Source organism: Mus caroli, unplaced genomic scaffold (genome assembly GCF_978045245.1).
Source record: "Mus caroli unplaced genomic scaffold, Mus_caroli_1 scaffold_6, whole genome shotgun sequence".
Classification (NCBI taxonomy): Eukaryota; Metazoa; Chordata; class Mammalia; order Rodentia; family Muridae; genus Mus; species Mus caroli.
Window position 1 is genome coordinate 134,348,976 of NW_028227261.1, and position 18,183 is coordinate 134,367,158.

Below are 18,183 nucleotides of genomic sequence, written 5' to 3' on the forward strand. Positions count from 1 at the left end.
TAAGGTAAACAGTGGTTTTCATCAGGGATGATGCTAGTTTTCTGATTATTTGGACCGTGATCCTGGAGTAAAATTCTCTAGAAGGTGAAGCTGAACTGAATGTCAACCACATATACTAATTTCCACTTGTGTAGGAATATCTACTTAAACTCATATAAGGCAGGTGGGCCCATTTACACCTTTAATAAAAACAACATACCACTCAAAGAAAAGACATCAGGCATTGAAAAGCCAAAGAATGTTTCTCTGCAACACTCACTGGCTATGGTTTCACTTGCTCCCCTCTTCTGTTCAGTGCTGGCAACTCATTCCTTGCTACTGTGGTTGTTTCTCAAAGAGGACAGAAGAGATACAATGCAGATATTTGCATGTCTTCCTGGCCTTTCGATCAAAGAATATTGGTTCCTCTCTCTAAAAGCAATACCCAATATCAGTTGTTGAATATGCTTCCAGAAAAATAGTGCTATTACCAGAATCATAGGGTCATTGACTTCAGCACAAAATAAAAGGAATTCCAGATAATAGTTAGAGAGTAAGTAAAGATTTATTTCTGCTCCAATAGAAGAACTCTGGAAGCAGACACTCCAGGTTTGGAGTGGTCACATAGGCACCTTTGTTTTTTTCTCTTGCCATTTCCAAAGTGTGGTGTTCATAATATAAAAACAACTCATAAGTGCAATATTATTGCTACAGTAAGAACCAACAAATCAACATTCCATTTAAGCAGGGCCAAAGGAATTTCATAAATTCTTTCTTTTTAATAGCTGAGTAGTAGTCCATTGTGTAAATGTATCACATTTTCTGTATCCATTCCTCTGTTGAGAGGCAAATTCCTAGGCAAATGGATGGACCTGGAAGGCATCATCCTGAGTGAGGTAACACAATCACAAAAGAACTCACACAATATGTACTCACTGATAAGTGGATATTAGCCCAGAAACTTAGAATACCCAAGATATAAGATACAATTTGCTAAACACATGGAACTCAAGAAGAACTAAGACCAAAGTGTGGACACTTTGCCCCTTCTTAGAATTGGGAACAAAACACCCATGGAAGGAGTTACAGAGACACAGTTTGGAGCTGAGACAAAAAGATGGACCATCTAGAGACTGCCATATCCGGGGATCCATCCCATAATCAGCCTCCAAACGCTGACACCATTGCATACACTAGCAAGATTTTGCTGAAAGGACCCAGATATGGCTGTCTCTTGTGAGACTATGCCAGGGCCTAACAAACACAGAAGTGGATGCCCACAGTCAGCTATTGGATGGATCACAGGGCCCCCAATGGAGGAGCAAGAGAAAGTAACCAAGGGGCTAAAGGGATCTGCAACCCTATAGGTGGAACAACAATATGAACTACACAGTACCCCCCCACCCCGAACTCGTGTCTCTAGCTGCATATGTATCAGAAGATGGCCTAGTCGGCCATCAGTGGAAAGAGAGGCCCATTGGTCGTGCAAACGTTATCTGCCTCAGTACAGGGGAATGCCAGGGCCAAGAAGTGGGAGTGGGTGGGTGGGGGAGTGGGTGGAGGAGCGGGTGGGGGACTTTTGGGATAGCATTGGAAATGTAAATGAAATAAATACCTAATGAAGAAATAAAAAAAGAAGGTCCAAAGTTCCAGGACAGCCAAGGTTATACAGGAAGCCGTGTCTCGAAAAACCAAAAAAAAAAAAAAAAAAAACAAAAAAAGAAAGAAAAAAAGAAAAAAGAAAAAAAAAGAGATTTACTGAACATTCAATACTGTATCTAAGTGTTTGACTCAGTCTGAGTTAGGAGATGAAGCCACTGTAACTTCGTAACGTGGGAATGCCATGGATAAAGTGATATTTTCTGCCAGGATATTTTTTGATTTAACATTGCCTTTGATTGATGTATCCATTTCTTTTATTATGTCTTCTATGCCTGAGATTCACTCTTCCATCTCTTGTATTCTGTTGGTGAAACTTTCTTCGAAGATTTCTGAGTTCCTAATTTTTTTATTTCCAATTTTTTCTTGCTTTGGATTTTCTTTTTTGATTCTCTTTCCACTTTTATGTTTTGAATGCTTTCATCCATTTCCTTCTACTGTTTGTTTGGGTTTCCATAGATTTCTTTAAGGGATTCATTCATTTTCTCCTTAGAAACCTCTGTGATATTTATAAAGGCCGTTCTAAGATCTTTATCTTGTACCTCAGCTATGTTGCAATTCTCATGAACTACTTACTCTGTAGGGTTTGAGCTGCACTGGAACATATGCTCTCCAGGCTGTTGTTGATTGTGATTTTATTATGCTGGGATCTGGGTAGCTGAGTTTGGGAAAAGCTACTAGTGGGGGTGCAATGGCTGGGAGCTGTCTGCTAGGAAATTCTCCTGGGATCCTGATTGGTGTAACCACTGAAGTTTCTCTGTAAAACATGTTTCTAGGTATTAGCTGCTGATGTTTAGATTGGGGATGAGCTAGAAGAAAGTGGGAGGATATCAGAGTGTTCTACCAGGATCTGCTTAATCCTCTGGGGATGTGGCCAGAGAGGGGAGAAATGCCACGGCATAAAGTCTGCTACAAAGCAGGGAATGAGACTATAGAGGATTGGATATGGAAGGCAGAAGAGTGAAGAAAGGAAGCTAACAATTCCGTACTGCTGCTACTTGCTAATCCGTCAGAATTGGATGCTTGTAGTTCTGGGCTGTGATAACAGGATAAGTGAAGAAGATGGTTAAAGGAAGATATCTGTTTGATCTGCTAAAGATGCAGTTAAGAAGGAGAAGGAGGCCACTGCCTGTGGCCTGCTATAGAATGGGGAGGGGATAATTTGGGACTGAATTTAGAGGAAAGATGGGAGAAGTGAAGATCTGCAGTTAGCCTTTCTGTTTTCTAGCTGTGGTGGCTGGTGTTTCCCAATGTGTTTCCAAAGCAGTGAGGACTGGATTAAAGGGAAGGGAAGGGAGGGACGGAGGGACGGAGGGACGGAGGGACGGAGGGACGGAGGGACGGAGGGACGGAGGGACGGAGGGACGGAGGGACGGAGGGACGGAGGGACGGAGGGACGGAGGGACGGAGGGACGGAGGGACGGAGGGACTGAGGGACGGAGGGACGGAGGGAGATTGAAAGGGAAGATCTCTATGATCCATAGGAGATGAGGCAAGAGGTAGACAAAGAAGAGCAGGTGGTTTGTTACAGAGATGGGAACGAGACTTGGGAACTATATTTAGAGGAGAGGAGAGAGACATGAAGATCTGTAGTTAGCCTACATGATCCCCTGGCTGGTGTGTTATATGTTTATTTCTCAGTAAATTACTAAAGCTCATTTTAGCATCTTTAATATTTTTCAGTTGATCAATATTAATGCCTAGAATATCACATTGTATAAATACACTGAACAAAATGATGGAAATAAATGTTTATAGCCATTACAGAAAGTTGTTTAAAATTCTGTCCTAACATCAAGCCAAAAATCATTTAATAATTTTAAGTGAAATTTGAGTCATCAATTCAAGCAACATTTTCTAAACCAAGAATTCTTACACAGTATAATCCAAAGATAGACTAATTCTTACATGCTGAGGAATAGAGATGGGAAAATATTAAATGTCTTGGTTTTCTGTAATTAAACCACTGTCTCTTTTAGAGAGGAAATGGTGTGGGTACAGTAAAAACACTATAGGTCATAACACACTGGAGTCTTAAATCTGGCCTGAGGTATTTCAGGCAGTGTCCACAGGTCTTGTATGAGGTAATAGCACACACAGCACAAAGTACCCATGATATATGATCAGATAGGAAAGTCAACAGTGGTGAGCAGGGCCAACGGCACCTCATCTTCCTCATACATTTGATGTTTAATATGTTTTGATAGCTGTGCAATCAGAAAACTGAGTGTTACCAAAATGTCTGTGGAGCCCCACAGTCATTTATACTGCCCAATATTGGATGGTGACCCACAGTTTAAGAAACTAGATCATTCATAATCACATTTAGGCTTTGAATACAGGACATCCCAGTGAAATCGTAACTTGATACATGCTGTTGAATGGTGGTAGGAAAACCATCCAAAGAAATGAACTAAGAGATAAATCTCCTAGGAAACAGGTTTGACCTTACTGTGTTTTGGCATAATGACAGCTTTCAGCACCTTTTAATGCTCACAGTTTGCTCTGTAAGCCAACCATACCAAGATGATTTGACCTTAGCTTGATTATTGTGCATTGGGCACCCTTCTGACTAGTGCTGAGGTCTGAAGTAGTTCCATGTCCTAAGATACTGTCTGTGATAAGTGTGAGGAGGGCAGCTCAGTGCTGCACACTTGTTGATCTGTTTCTGACAGTACCAAAGCTCAGACATTGTAGTCTTATCCAACTGGGATTCCTTCTTTCTTGCTTCCTCCTATCTACCAAGAGGGACAGAAAGTTCCACAGTTTCAGCTTCTACTACACACACACACACACACACACACACACACACACACACACACACTCCTGCTGTTACCCCCAGCTTTTCTTAGGAAGCCATCTTTGTTTCCAGCTTCCGAGTCTTCTCAAACAAGCCTTGGTTTGGTTTGGTTTGGTTCAAGCAGCAAACCTGTTATTTGGTGCAGTCTGCCATTGAACTGACTACACGGCCCAGGGTGAACGGACTGCATAGCCAAGAGTGGCCTGAAACTTATGGCAAATATCCTGCCTAAGTCTTCAGTGCTAGGATTACAGGCATGCACACTCTCATATACCTTGTATGGTTTATCACCATTCTGAAACCCTTGTTTTCTTGAATTGGTACAAACTTGGTGTTTCAGTGAGCCTGAACAGAGTTTTAAAACATGGGTGCCTTATAGGCAACAGAAACTTGTTCCATTTCTGAAGGCTGGAATCCAAGGTCAGGGTGCTACATGCAGGTTTCTGGTGAGAGCTGTCTTGGTTTGCATATGGCTGCATTCTCTATATATCCTCATGTGGCAGAGGAGAGAGAGAAACATCTCCCTCCTGTCCTTTCATTATGATGATTTAATCTTTGTGGCCTAAATATCTGCAGAGCCAACATCTCTGCATACTGAAACTCAGCATAAGATTTAGGGGAGCAAAAATATGCATTATGCTATGGAGATTAGAGTTGACTCTGAAACCCTCTCCAAGTTCCTATTGGGAATCAGCCCTGTCTCTTCATAGCTCGGGTAAATGTTTCCAGCTTTAATCCTGAACCAAGGCTGGTTGTCCTTTATTATTTATTCTGTTTTGTTCAATAGTAAACCAACATAAATCTCTCACAGCACCATTCTTCTGAGGCTAGAGAGGAACTAGTTGCTATAGTTAAATCCGCCAGAGGGCATTGTGTTAAAAGCTTGGCCTCAGTTTGGCACTTTAGGAGAGGGTACACTTAAGAGGTGGGGCCTAGTGAAAGGGTGTTAAGTCCAGACACTAAACCGAAATGTCTTGCTGCCTCATGGTGACCACATTCCTCTATGTGTTCTCCCACCACCGCAAAGTGAGGGTCTGCTGCACAGCAGGTCACAAAGCCACAAAGCCAATTGGCCATGGGCTGAAAGTAAAAAGCAAGACAAACCTTTCCTGCCTGTAAGTTGTTTGTCCCAGATATTTTACTACACTAATAGAAAACTGGCAAGCTCTGTCACTGCTTGGACCCTTCATTCCTTAAGTCCTTTCTAACCACAGTATAAGCTTCTGAGGCCAGACTGCAATACAAAGGTTTGGAGCTAGGCAAAGGTGAGCCTGCCCAGGTGCATGCCGTCTAATTAGGGCATGGGGTCAATACTATATAAATTTTGATGGGTAAAATGGCTATTAAATTTGATAAAATGTAGGCTGTTAACCTTTAGGAGAGCAATCTCAGCAGAAAAGTCCAGCCAGAAGCCAAGCTGCAGTGAATCAGAGGACAGACAGGAAGAAGAAACGGAGGGCCCATTTCAGACCTTCATGAGTAGCGGGGGGAGAATCAGGTGGCATTTTTCTAAGATAATGGATAAGTAATCCATTTCGAAAGAAAAGGAAAATAATCTGTGCAAAGGAGACATTGGAAGAAGGAAAATGGCTTTGGGTGTCCAAAGTAAGGGCAATGTCAGACTAGAGCCATCTTTAAAAAAAGACTCCCCTCCTCCAGCACAACAATGAGTGAAGAAATGAATATGAAAACAAAATCCAACTCAGAGTGCCTACAGGACTACTACTCATTACTACTAATTACTCACAGATGTACAACATAAGAGGCAAAGAGAATACTGAATTTGGGTAGGAGTTCTCATGGAGTCAAAAAGCTTATGGAAACAATCTATTCATATTTCTCTCCATTTGAAGAAGTGGGAGACTGTAAATGGATAAGGTAAACTGATTCAGTAAGATGGTCCTAAAAGAATCTGCTATGCATCGGGATTTGACACTGTCCCATAATCCTTCAAGACCATGAGCTGAGCAGAAGGCAGGATTTGCTAATCCATGGACACAATGCCCACACCATGGCAGGCATTCAGAACAAAGAGGAGTTCGAGACTGGAGATGATGGTCAAAAGGGCAGCTGAAAAGTAAAATCGTAATTCAGTTTCACTGGCAGGGCCTGACCATTGCAGCTCTGCTTTCCTTGTAACCCAGGAACAGGTTCAAAGAAAGCACATGCAGAAATGTCTTAAGGCTGATGTCTTTGTGGTGGTCAGTTAGCAGGAAGGAAAAAACATCAGAGGCTGCAGAAAAAGTAGCATAAGCCACCAGGCACCTCCATGGTGGGGTGTCTCCAGTATATAAACTACTTCTCAGATCTGCCCTGTGAAAATGGACATACTGTGCACTATGTTTGAGACAGAAACCTTTGGAAAAGAAAAATATGTGTTGCTCTGATCGCACCACTTGCTAGCTATGGGAACAAAGCAAGCTGCATTGATCTCTGCTTTTCTCATAAAAAGAAAGAGCTGAGAATATTCACTTCACAAAAATGCTGTAATGTTTGTTATTGATTTTTTTGTCAATTTGACACAAGCTAGAGTCATCTGGAAAGAGGGAACCTCAATTAATAAAATTCCCCATTAGATTGTCTTCTGGCCCAATCTATGAGGTATTTCTTAGTTGACACCAAAATTGATGGCTCAGACCACTATGAGTGTGTGTCACCCAGACAACTTATTGTGTAGTGCATGAGAAGGAAGCCAGGAAGGCGCATTCTTTCAGCTTTTGTATCAGTCCCTGCCGTGACCTCCCTCAATAACAGACTATAATGTGAAAGTAGACAATAAAATAAATCCTTTCTTCTCCAAGTTGCTTTTGGTCATAGTGTTTGCCACAAGAATAGAAAGAAAACTAATACAGCAAAGACATCAAGAAGCAGATAAATTGCTAGACGGTACCTACCAACAAGCAGGTCAACATTAAAAAAGACTTATTTCATAATGGAATACAAACATGCACCATAAAAAATAAAGAGATGTTACCTGCCCAGATATATTATATTATTATCAGAAACACTCTTGTTATCAGAAATAGTATACACACTCTTCAGGGCTTCTCTACAGTTCTAATAACAAGGGAGACAATTGTTCAGCTCAGCTCCCCCCATGAAAGAAAGATGAGAGCCAGCTCACCAGTAGAAACTATGTACTTTCAGGGTTGATTTAACACTATGGGGACCTGGATGGCATTTTCAAAAGCCATGTCATTAAAGCTCATTGAACACTATTCTTTGCCACTGAGTTAAAACAGTGCCAAAGTTTCTTCCCCCACAGTTTCTACCTTTTGAGCCCTAGCAGGAAGCCAGGCTCTGATTATTATTGAGCCAATCCCAACACCCTCTGCCCTTCACAAAGCTTGTCTTAGCTGCTGGACACTTACCATCTGACAGAGAAGGTGAACTGAAGCCAAAAGGCAGCAGGCAGCCCCACTGCTGGCTCTTGTGTTTATAAGAGCTGAAATAAAAACAGAGCTAATTGTCACTCACAACCACATGCCCATGAGAGTATTTTAAGCAAAAATCAGAAATAATCTAGATCACATCACTGGTTCCTGGAGCAAAATAAAGTTAATTCCAAAAATTACAGTTGAAAATGGTATGAAAACACTTTCTATCCTATATGATGGGAAGTTGAGAAATGGAATCATGAGTTTAAGATCAACATGGGCTACAAAACAAGATCCTGTCTCAAAAAAAAAAAAAAGTCATCAATCCCCTGGATTCTAGCCTTTTGTGACAGTCTTCTCTTTGAGGGGAGTTTGGCTGTAACAGGAGTGTAGCCTGTCCAGTCTAGCACGTGCTCTCCTTCCAGAACTGGCTTTTAGAAATTCCAGCTGGCTTTTAGAGCAAATGAAGATTGCCTTTCTGTCTCTTGATAGAAGCACATATCCCAATTTCCCGAAAGACACGTTCCCAAAGTTATGAGAAAACCACACTGCCTCCATTCCATCTTTACCAAGCACATTATTTAAGGATTATAAATAACAAAGAAATTGAACTCGAGGTCAAGATTGGCACATTGAGCAAGTTATGAGTTGACTTTGCCTCATTTTTGGACGTGGTTATTATATAAATCTTGTGCCAAAGATAGATTTAATATATGCAACTTTAATAATACTAATTTTGTTGGACAAAGACAGACACTAATATAGAAAGGTAAATATGGCCACATAATTCTGTCCTCTTAAATTCAACAATGAGAATATAAGTATCATCAGAAAAAAGAAGAAAATTCTGCATTCCTATAGATGGTTGGATGGTAACAGAACTTAAGATATTAACAGTAGTCCCTAATGAGTTGAAAACATACACTGGAAAACCAAAGGTAAAGTATAAGAACTCTATCTGGGTCATCAGACACAGTATCCTAATATTGTCTCATGAATTTTACTTAAATTTTATACTTTCTGTGCTTAAGGAAAATGATGTTAGAGATTTAGACACCATTCTAAAAATATGACATATAAAAAGCCCAGAAATTTAGAATACCCAAATATAAGATACAATTTGCTAAACGCATGAAACTCAAGAAGAACGAAGACCAAAGTGTGGACACTTTGCCCCTTCTTAGAATTGGGAACAAAACACCCATGGAAGGAGTTACAGAGACACAGTTTGGAGCTGAGACAAAAAGATGGACCATCTAGAGACTGCCATATCCGGGGATCCATCCCATAATCAACTTCCAAATGCTGACACCATTGCATACAATAGCAAGATTTTGCTGAAAGGACCCAGATATCCTGTCTCTTCTGAGACTATGCTGGGGCCTAGCAAACACAGAAGTGGATGCTCACAGTCAGCTATTGGATGGATCACAGGGCTCCCAATGGAGGAGCTAGAGAAAGTACCCAAGGAGCTGAAGAGATCTGCAATCCTATAGGTAGAACAACAATATGAACTAACCAATACCCGCCCCCCCCCCTGGAGCTTGTGTCTCTAGCTGCATATGAATCAGAAGATGGCCTAGTCGGCCATCAGTGGAAAGAGAGGTCCATTGGTCATGCAAACTTTATATGCCTCAGTACAGGGGAACACCAGGGCCAAGAAGTCAAAGTGGATGGGTAGGGGAGTGGGTGGGGGAGCATGTGGGGGACTTTTGGGATAGCATTGGAAATGTAAATGAAATAAATACCCAATAAAAAGAAATAAAGCTGCAAAAAAAAAAAATGAAGATTTAATGATATGGCTAGGCGGACAGCTCTTGGTTCTATTAAAGAATAACTACAAAGCCTATACTATCTTCTTAGGCCATGTAGTACTCAGGAGTGTGCACCTGCTTCAGTAGCAGATGAGGGTGTGGGGTGGAAGAACTCCTTTGTGGCAAGCAATAAACAGAGTGTCCCATCTTGGGCCTCAAGAACATCACTTCTTTCCTAAGAAGTTTGGGGACTAACCTCTGTCCCTCTGTTTTGAAATTAAATGTCTCCCCTAAGGCCCTGAAGGTGTCCCAAAGTTGCCTCTCTGGTCCATAAGTCAGAGCCAGCTCTAAAGTTAGACTTAAGAACAGCTTTAAGGAGTCTGGATGTGAAAAAAAGGGAACATAAGATCCAACAAGCTAGTCTGAGGTCAGTTCAGTTTGTCTGAACGGACACAGAGGGTCCTGTCACCCGAACCCATCCTGCTTTCTGTTTCTGACAGAAGTGCTCACTGTATATTCCTAGCAGGCCTAGAACTCTCTGTGTTGACCAGGTTGCCTTCAGACTAACAGGGATCAGCCTGACTTTGTCTACCTAGTGCTGAGATTAGAGGCATGTGCCACCAAGACTTACCTGGATTTTATTCCAGTTTGCTAAGTCAAACTCTTTTAATAGATAAGGCAAGAGGAGACAGGACTCAGGGCACACTTAGGGATTTCTCCACACATCTCCACACATACTCAAGCTCAGATATTACCCATCCAATCTGACACTGCTACAAAAATAATTCCCTAACTCCAAAATACATTTAGAGTTACCACCCAGAGTTTTAAAGTCCATTTTAGTTATAGTTAGGATGTAAAATCGGTTAAGACTATATGAAATTTTCCATGCTAGACACATTTATTTTTAAAGCCCTAGATACATCTATCTATTTAAACAGGTACTGTTTGAGGGGGGAACCTAGACACTACCCTTAACAGCATGTACTCAAACCAGCACAGGTAGAGGATAAATTATCTGAGTTTAAGTAGCACTTGTGTCCTCTATGATATTGCTGGACTCTTTTGTGCAGTGTCTGCACTACAAAAGCATGCCACTGAAAGTTTCTTCTCCCTTGGTGGAAGCCAGAAAATCATTTGTTTTTCATTTGGAAGTTGTCTACAGGAATGGTCCAGACCTACAGAAAAAAAGGTATAAATCCTCAGAGGCTGAATGTATTTGGTTCAATCCCTGCTGTACCTTTTTATGGTTATCGTAGAGGGGACATCTGCTTTCCATATTCATTGATTTATTGGGAGTTGAGGTTCCAGGGGACCTCTTAGGAAGGAACCAAATATCTATAGGTAAGTTCAGACTTCTCTAGGGCACCATAAATAGACATAACTCTCACTGTGGATCCTGAAAAGAACAGTATAAGCAATTTGATTAAAAACAAGTTGGTTGGTTATTACAAAGATGCATACTCTCTCCACTGGTCTAAACAAGCAGAAAGTCATTCCCTGTCAAGACTTCTTCCCCTGGGGTTCCTCTGATAGCAAGCCTCTGTTGGAGGCATAAAGAAAAAGCAAGTGAACCTGGTAGTAGTGGCTCAGAAAGGCTCTCTTGGGAACAGTAAAGCAAGAAATGTGTCCAGAAAGCAGTGTGAGATGAAGTTGTCCATCTGCTACCTGTTCTTTGGTATCCAAGATTTTTTTTTAGTTTGCTTATTTTTATCCAAAACTCCTTAAAAGGAAAGATAGACCTGATGACTAACCCAACATTGAAGGTGATTCGATAGACAGTGCTCAATCCTGATTCCTCAGAAAGAGAGGTCAAAATTTCTTAAGTTACTGAATGAATAAGGGCAGTAACCCAGTATACGAATGCAAGAGACTAACACTGACTGAATGACATGCCTGGCACCTTTAGCACTGGTAAAACCCAGAATTGAGAGTTTGCTCCACATTGTATTAAGAATGCAGGCTCCCATCCCTCAACCCATTCAGAAACTTTGATGAACAACTGCCTCTTACAAGGTCATGTACTGAATATTAAAAAACAAAATCTCATGTTGAGCTGAGGAAAGAAAATTCTATGGTAGAGCTTTGTGGTCTAGACATGAATAGATGGTGCAATCATTTTAAATGTGCCCCTGTGGAGGGTTTGTGATCCTGGAGCAAAGCAGAGAAAGACACAGATCATTTCCCGAGGGATCAAGACAGGACTCTCAGAGGGTTACAAACCAAATGTCTGATCATTTCCCAATTGTGGAAAGTAATTAACCTCTTATATGGGAAAAAAATGGTGTTAAGATCAATTCTTAAGTCATGTGCCTTCATTAAGTATATTGGAGAGGATAGTTTTATGCTGCCAGAATTTACAACACAAAGAAGATAATTTTCAATTCTATAAGGCAATGGGTGGCTTTTACAGAAAAGACAAAAAGTTTACCTTAAAAAGACACTCTCTTTTATAACTACTAAAATTAGAAATATATACCAGGTCTGTATCGAAGTGCCAAGCTCTAAACTAGCATTCATGAAGCTCTGTGTTCAATCTTTAGAACTTCAAGAAAAAATTCTTTGCCCAGGCAAAATACTTTCTACCTATAGCTTTAGCACTCTGGGACTGAAGCAATGGCTTGCCATGGATCTGAAGGTAGCTTGTGCTACAGTGTACCCCAGGCCAGCCTGGGTTACAGAGTGAGACCCTGTCTCAAAAATCCAAAATCACAAAGGATAAAATACTGAAGACTGTTACCCTTGTGTTACTTATGTTGTATGGGTTTTTTTTTTTCTCTCTTGGCAAGCATACATTTGATTCCATTTCTTGTTGATCAGCAGAGAGCTACAGAGACTATTTCAACTTTTACTCTAGGAAACTGAGAAGCACACAGCCAGCTATCTACAATTTGGTGATTAACAGGATGTCTAGACAGGCTCTTATGAGCATAACATTATTAATTAACCAACAGTTTGGTTAATCACAATAGCAAGAGTAATTCCTGAAATAAATATTTTATTAATATGCCCATCAATAAGGCAAAAGTAAGAGGAAATATTTTAATTAATTCATTTGCAATAATATTGAGATTATGACTGGCAAATTCTGTTTGAGAGCCTGGAGAGTGAGCTAGTGTTTCTAGCATAGTAAATCTTCATCTTACTGTTTCTAATGGAACTGTATATTTCAATTTCCTGGCCAGAATTCCTTTTATGTCATCAATCTAGACTATATTAAGGTCCATTAGTGAACAATTGGCTCTGACAAACATTCAGTTGGTACATATTGTTCCTTCCTTTTAGAACTGTGCATTCCCAAACTCCCACTGGTAAGAACAGGTTTTTTTTTTTTTTTTTGCTAGATAAGGAATGTGCTGTCACTATGATTAAATATCTGATAATATCCTCTGTCAATCAAAAACATATATGAAAAAACACATAATATTTGAAAAGGAAAAAAAGTAAATACATTGACCAGCACATACACAGTACACATTTTCATGAAATACAGCTAATCTAATATTTTTCAGAATCCATAGCCTTAAACCATGGGGGAGAAATACAAGTTACATTTAATCTGAAAATATTAGCCCAAAGCCTGCTATTTTGCCTTCACAGAAGTCCTTGTATAATGAACTTCCATGTTCCTCCTGACTTCTTTACTGCCACGGGCAATCCATCTACCCCCAAACTGTTTATTCCATTTCAGCTTTACTTTCTTGGATGAGGAAATGAAGGCAGTAAACCTCACATCTAATCTTTAATGTTAACCATCTGGTCAACAGATATTTTAAGGCTAGAAGAAGATTTGAACTATAACCACATAAAAGTTTCCTGCAAAAAGTAAAATTTTATTTTATGCTATAAAAATCCCTTGGAGAACACATATTTGTATCTTTAAGTATATAAGTGTATATTAAAATGATTTACCAGTGAGCACTTGATACTTTCCAGACCTGTTCTGGCAGCTGGCAGGAAAACAGGAAGGCCAGGCTTGCACAGTTGCTCTGTCAGGGAACAGGAGGTGGGGGTGGGGTGGCTGCTCAAAGCAAAGTGGACTCCTGTTGAGTCTCCAAGCTCAACTCCATCAAATTAACTTCACATATTGATATGTGAGAGCAGTGTTTTAGCAAGACTGTTTGCTCCTAAGGGGCCTTCTCATCAATCCTCTGGCCTTTCTTCCCGTAAATGCCAATAGAGCAGCCAGTAAATGCTGATGGACTTACCAATAAATGTTGATGGATCCAGTTGTGCCAAATGGAATGAGCAATTTTAGAAAACACAAAAATATATGTTCTCTGTCAAAATGAACAGTAATGTGTGAATGCATACTCTAGATATCCTGCTCAGAAGACATTCCAAAAGAAAAATAACGAGAGTCCACTTTCCCTTAGGTCAACACTTAGGTGTTCATGAAGGTGTTGCCTGTTTTCTTAATTACAACAGAAATTCATACTCACAATAATAAGGATCATGATAGCCTCAGTCTTGCTTCAGAGCCTCTAGGGCACTTGTCCAAGCATGGCCAGACATCGTTGTCTGCCTTTCACTTATCTAGATGAGATATGGTGATTGTGTGTGAGAATTAATTGGCCTTAGTTTGATATAAAACTTAAAATATAAAATTATCATATAGCGTAGCAAGCTCTAAGATAAAATTAGAAATGCTTGTCTAAATTTCTGTCTGTGTGTCATTAAACACCAAAACTGGTCCAGATGAGTTTCTATCAAGGCCAGGCCTATCTTTTCCTACACTGTTGTAGAAGACCCAAAGTGTCATTTTAGTCATGATGGATAGGAAGAAACTTACAGCCAATTTAGCTACCCCCTTATGGTTCCAAAGAAACCTAATCCATTAAAGTTTATCTTATTGAACTCAGATTCCTTGAACCCATAAACTATCTTGTCAAGCAAAAAGAATCTCTTCAAAGTTAGTTGCCAAAAGCAGGTTGTCTTAGTCACTATTTCATTGCTATGAAGAAACACCATGGCTAAGGCAACACTTAGAAAGCATTTAACTGGGGAATTGCTTACAATTTCTTATGGCTTGTTCATTATCAGCATAGTGAGGATCATGGCAGGACACAGGCCGGCATGGCCCTGGAGCTAAGAGCATTACATCTTAGACAATGGGCATGAGAGAGAGAGACAGACAGAGAGAGACAAAGAGAGACAGGGAATGTGTGGATTGCTGTGGACTCTTTAAAACCACAAAGCTCACCCATCCCTAGTGACATACTTTCTCCAACAGGCTACACCTACTCCAACAAGACTATGCCTATTAATTCTTCTAATCCTACCAGACAGTTCCACTCCCTGATGACTAGCCATTCAAACATGTGAACCTATGGGCTCCATTCTAATTCACAGCACCACACAGGCCAAACAGATACATGAGACAGCCCAAGACACAATTCAGAATGCCTGAATCTGAAGGACATACAGATAATATATGTAACATGAGAATAAATACTACATCAATTTTCATATATACTTTTATCTGAACCTAAGAAAATCAAGTTTCTAATAATATCTGACTTGTGGATTCCCAGGGGTGGCCTTACCCAGGCAAATACATCAGGTGAAATGTGACACTGAGACCCCACCAATGCCCTAGAGAGTGTGGAAAGGGAGAAAGCAGGAGTCACAGAGTGACTACATTTCCTTTGGAAGTCATGAAGAACTAAGATTAACTAGAATTCATGAAGGATTCAGCACATTTACAAATTACATACTAAGTATAGCAAAGAAAAATTTCTTTCAGGTGACATTAATGCTTCTGCAACAATCTGTGGCTTATGAATAAAAATGTGAATTATGTTTCTTGTTAAGTAAGAGTGCACATGCAGCATCCTCTTGGTATAAGTGTGGTATCTGTCAGGCACAATACAAAATAAAAACCACACTCTTTCAAAATGAAAGATAGCACACACACAATTTGAAGTTGTTACTATAACCACTTGAAATGAGTGGTGTTTAAAGCACTTAGGTTCTGCTCTTAAAGCACATATTTTAGAAAAGTTGAAAAGACATAAAATCAGATATAAAATGTGCAGATGCTTATAGCTGCTTTCATTTCAGTATTACACAATGGCATTTCCCGAGAGGAATGAATGAAGATGTGACTTCAATATCATTATCCCAAACACTGACCTCAGAAAGTTATTCTCTCACAATATCTCCTAGAGCTAAAATTGTACGGTAAGCTTTCCCATGACTTAATCAAGTTTGCAGACATGTAATATATGTCCCCGGATGGTTTCCACATCCTAATCCATGATGCCTCTGGTAACATAACTACTTAGCACAATGGGCAATAAACTGAGTTTGCAGATGGAAGTAGGTATGATGATCAGGTGGTCTCAACAGTGGGGAGATTGTCCAAGGCTGTGCAGGTGAGTCCAACACAATGACCCAGGAAAAACAGGACAAGGAGGCAATGTGGCAAGGACAAAAGTGATAGAAGCGTGAGAAGAAATCTGTCCTGGGGTTGTTAGTATTGTCTTGGTTGTTAGCTACCAGTGAAGCAATATTAACATCTCGAGGAAGCTGTAGAAGCAAGAAAAGAGATGTTGATAAGACCATCCAGAATTACTACAACTCTGCTGATATGTGATATTAGATCAGTGAAAGCTATTTCAGACTCCAGCAAGGAAAACCAATTTATGTTATAAATGCCAATTTGTTACACCAGCAACATAAAACCAGTATACGAGAGTTCCCAGTTTAAGCATAAGTATATATGTTATAGACTTATAGAGAGAGAGTTGAGAACAGTTGCCGCTCTAGCGGTTGTGTTGAGTGCACAATGTGTACTCCAAAACAGAGACACCAACAAGAACTAGGTACCTGTCCATAGGCAGATGCCTTCCGGTATATGATTTAGCAAGAAAACTATTCCATGGCTGTGAAGGCATAATTACTTTGTGAAGTAAAAAAAAAATAAATCCAATCTATTTAGCAAACATTTTAGACCATAAAAAACTTACACACACACACACAGACACACACACACACACACACACACACACACACAAGACTAGAGTCTAGATTGATGGTTAAGAGCATTACTATTCTTGCAGAGGACCCAGATTCTGTTCTCAGTATCCACATGGTGACTCATAGCCATCTATACCTCCAGTTCCCTCTTCTGGAATTCAGTACCCTATTCTGACTCATACAAGCACCTGAACATGTATGGTACACATACACTAATGCAAACACACACACACAAATAAATAAATAAATAAATAAACCTCAAAAAACAACAAATTATTGAGAATGTCAAATTCTTAAATGAACAAAGAAACTTTTCATATAATTCACATAACTAATAAAGAATAAAAATATATCCGATGAAGTAAAAGTGTTACAAGGTAAAGAGGTGTTTTATTTTATAAATGAATGCTTTCTAGGAACAATATTCTCTACCGTCAATGACTGGTAAGGTGAGTATTTAGTTACTACTGTGGTTGAATAAGTGATACTTCAGCTTATTTTTCATTGTTTTATTTGAATCATAATAATTATATATTCTTCCAGCATCAAATATTAAAAAATAACCAAATGGCCAGATTTTGAATGGTCTAACTACAGGGAAATGGAATAAACTTTCTAAATATCAAGTCAATAGTTATAAAAATAACAAAAGGAAGTGTCCAGTCCTGTTTTCCTATAGTAGTAATTCTACCTTAGAAAATAAAATACAGAAATAGAGACAAATGCATGGAAAAAATCAATATTATCATAGTATTTATAATAAAAGTGACTTAATAATAGGATAGTATATATTACAGTACATTCAAATGGTACATATTTATGCAGACATGAGTAGTTTAGTATTGACCTGTGTCATGGCAGTGTCCCTATGGCTTAGAGACTGTGTGAAAGCACCTTAGAGGAACCTCCAGCAGGACATCATAGTGTGTGCGGAGGTCCCAGGTCATATCTTTCTCTGCATGAAGCTGACTTCCTGCACAAGCTGGATCCCGTAGAAGCCGATTGGAAAACAAGTCATGCTTCCACTGAGACTGCAGCACATTCAAGGATCCTATCTTAGTCTGGATCATAGTTCAACCTGAGTTTACAGCTTTGGGGGTTCCCTTGTAGATATTAAATTATCTCAGCCACGTTCATGTGAACCCTCAGCTCCTCCGTCTGAGCCACATCTTACTATCCAGGTCTTCATTAAGAAGGGACCATACAACTAGCTGCTTTCCTCTCCTCTCCTCCCTCTTTGGTCATCCAGGAGATGAAGGAGTTGTGATGGAAGATAGAGGGAGTAAGGATGTAACACCACTGGCTCATGTGTAAGCTGGCAGAGAACACTGGCTGAATCTGACAACTGGTGATTTCTGCACTGACTAGTGTTTCATCTAGAGAGTAATTCTGTGGGTGTCTCAGAATCACCCTCAACACCTCCTTCATGATTTCTCTGCACTGTCTATGTGTCTCTCAGCATTACCACTTTCTGGCTGACCACTTAACACCCATACTTTACTCTTTGGACCCAGAGTCCCAGCCTTCTCCTCCTGACCACCTCAGTAGGAAGCCCCTCTGTAAACATATAGAGGCCTCCTCCCTAACAACTCACTCAACATCTTAGACTTCTTGGCCTTAGCTCCATCATCTG

General features: G+C 40.0%; 1 protein-coding gene across 1 annotated transcript in view; it reads left to right on the top strand.

Annotated features, from left to right (window-relative positions):
- Nkain3 (sodium/potassium transporting ATPase interacting 3) overlaps nt 1–18,183 on the top strand; it is a 651,800-nt gene that overhangs the window by 599,086 nt on the left and 34,531 nt on the right. The gene's annotated exons all lie outside the window — the stretch shown is intronic.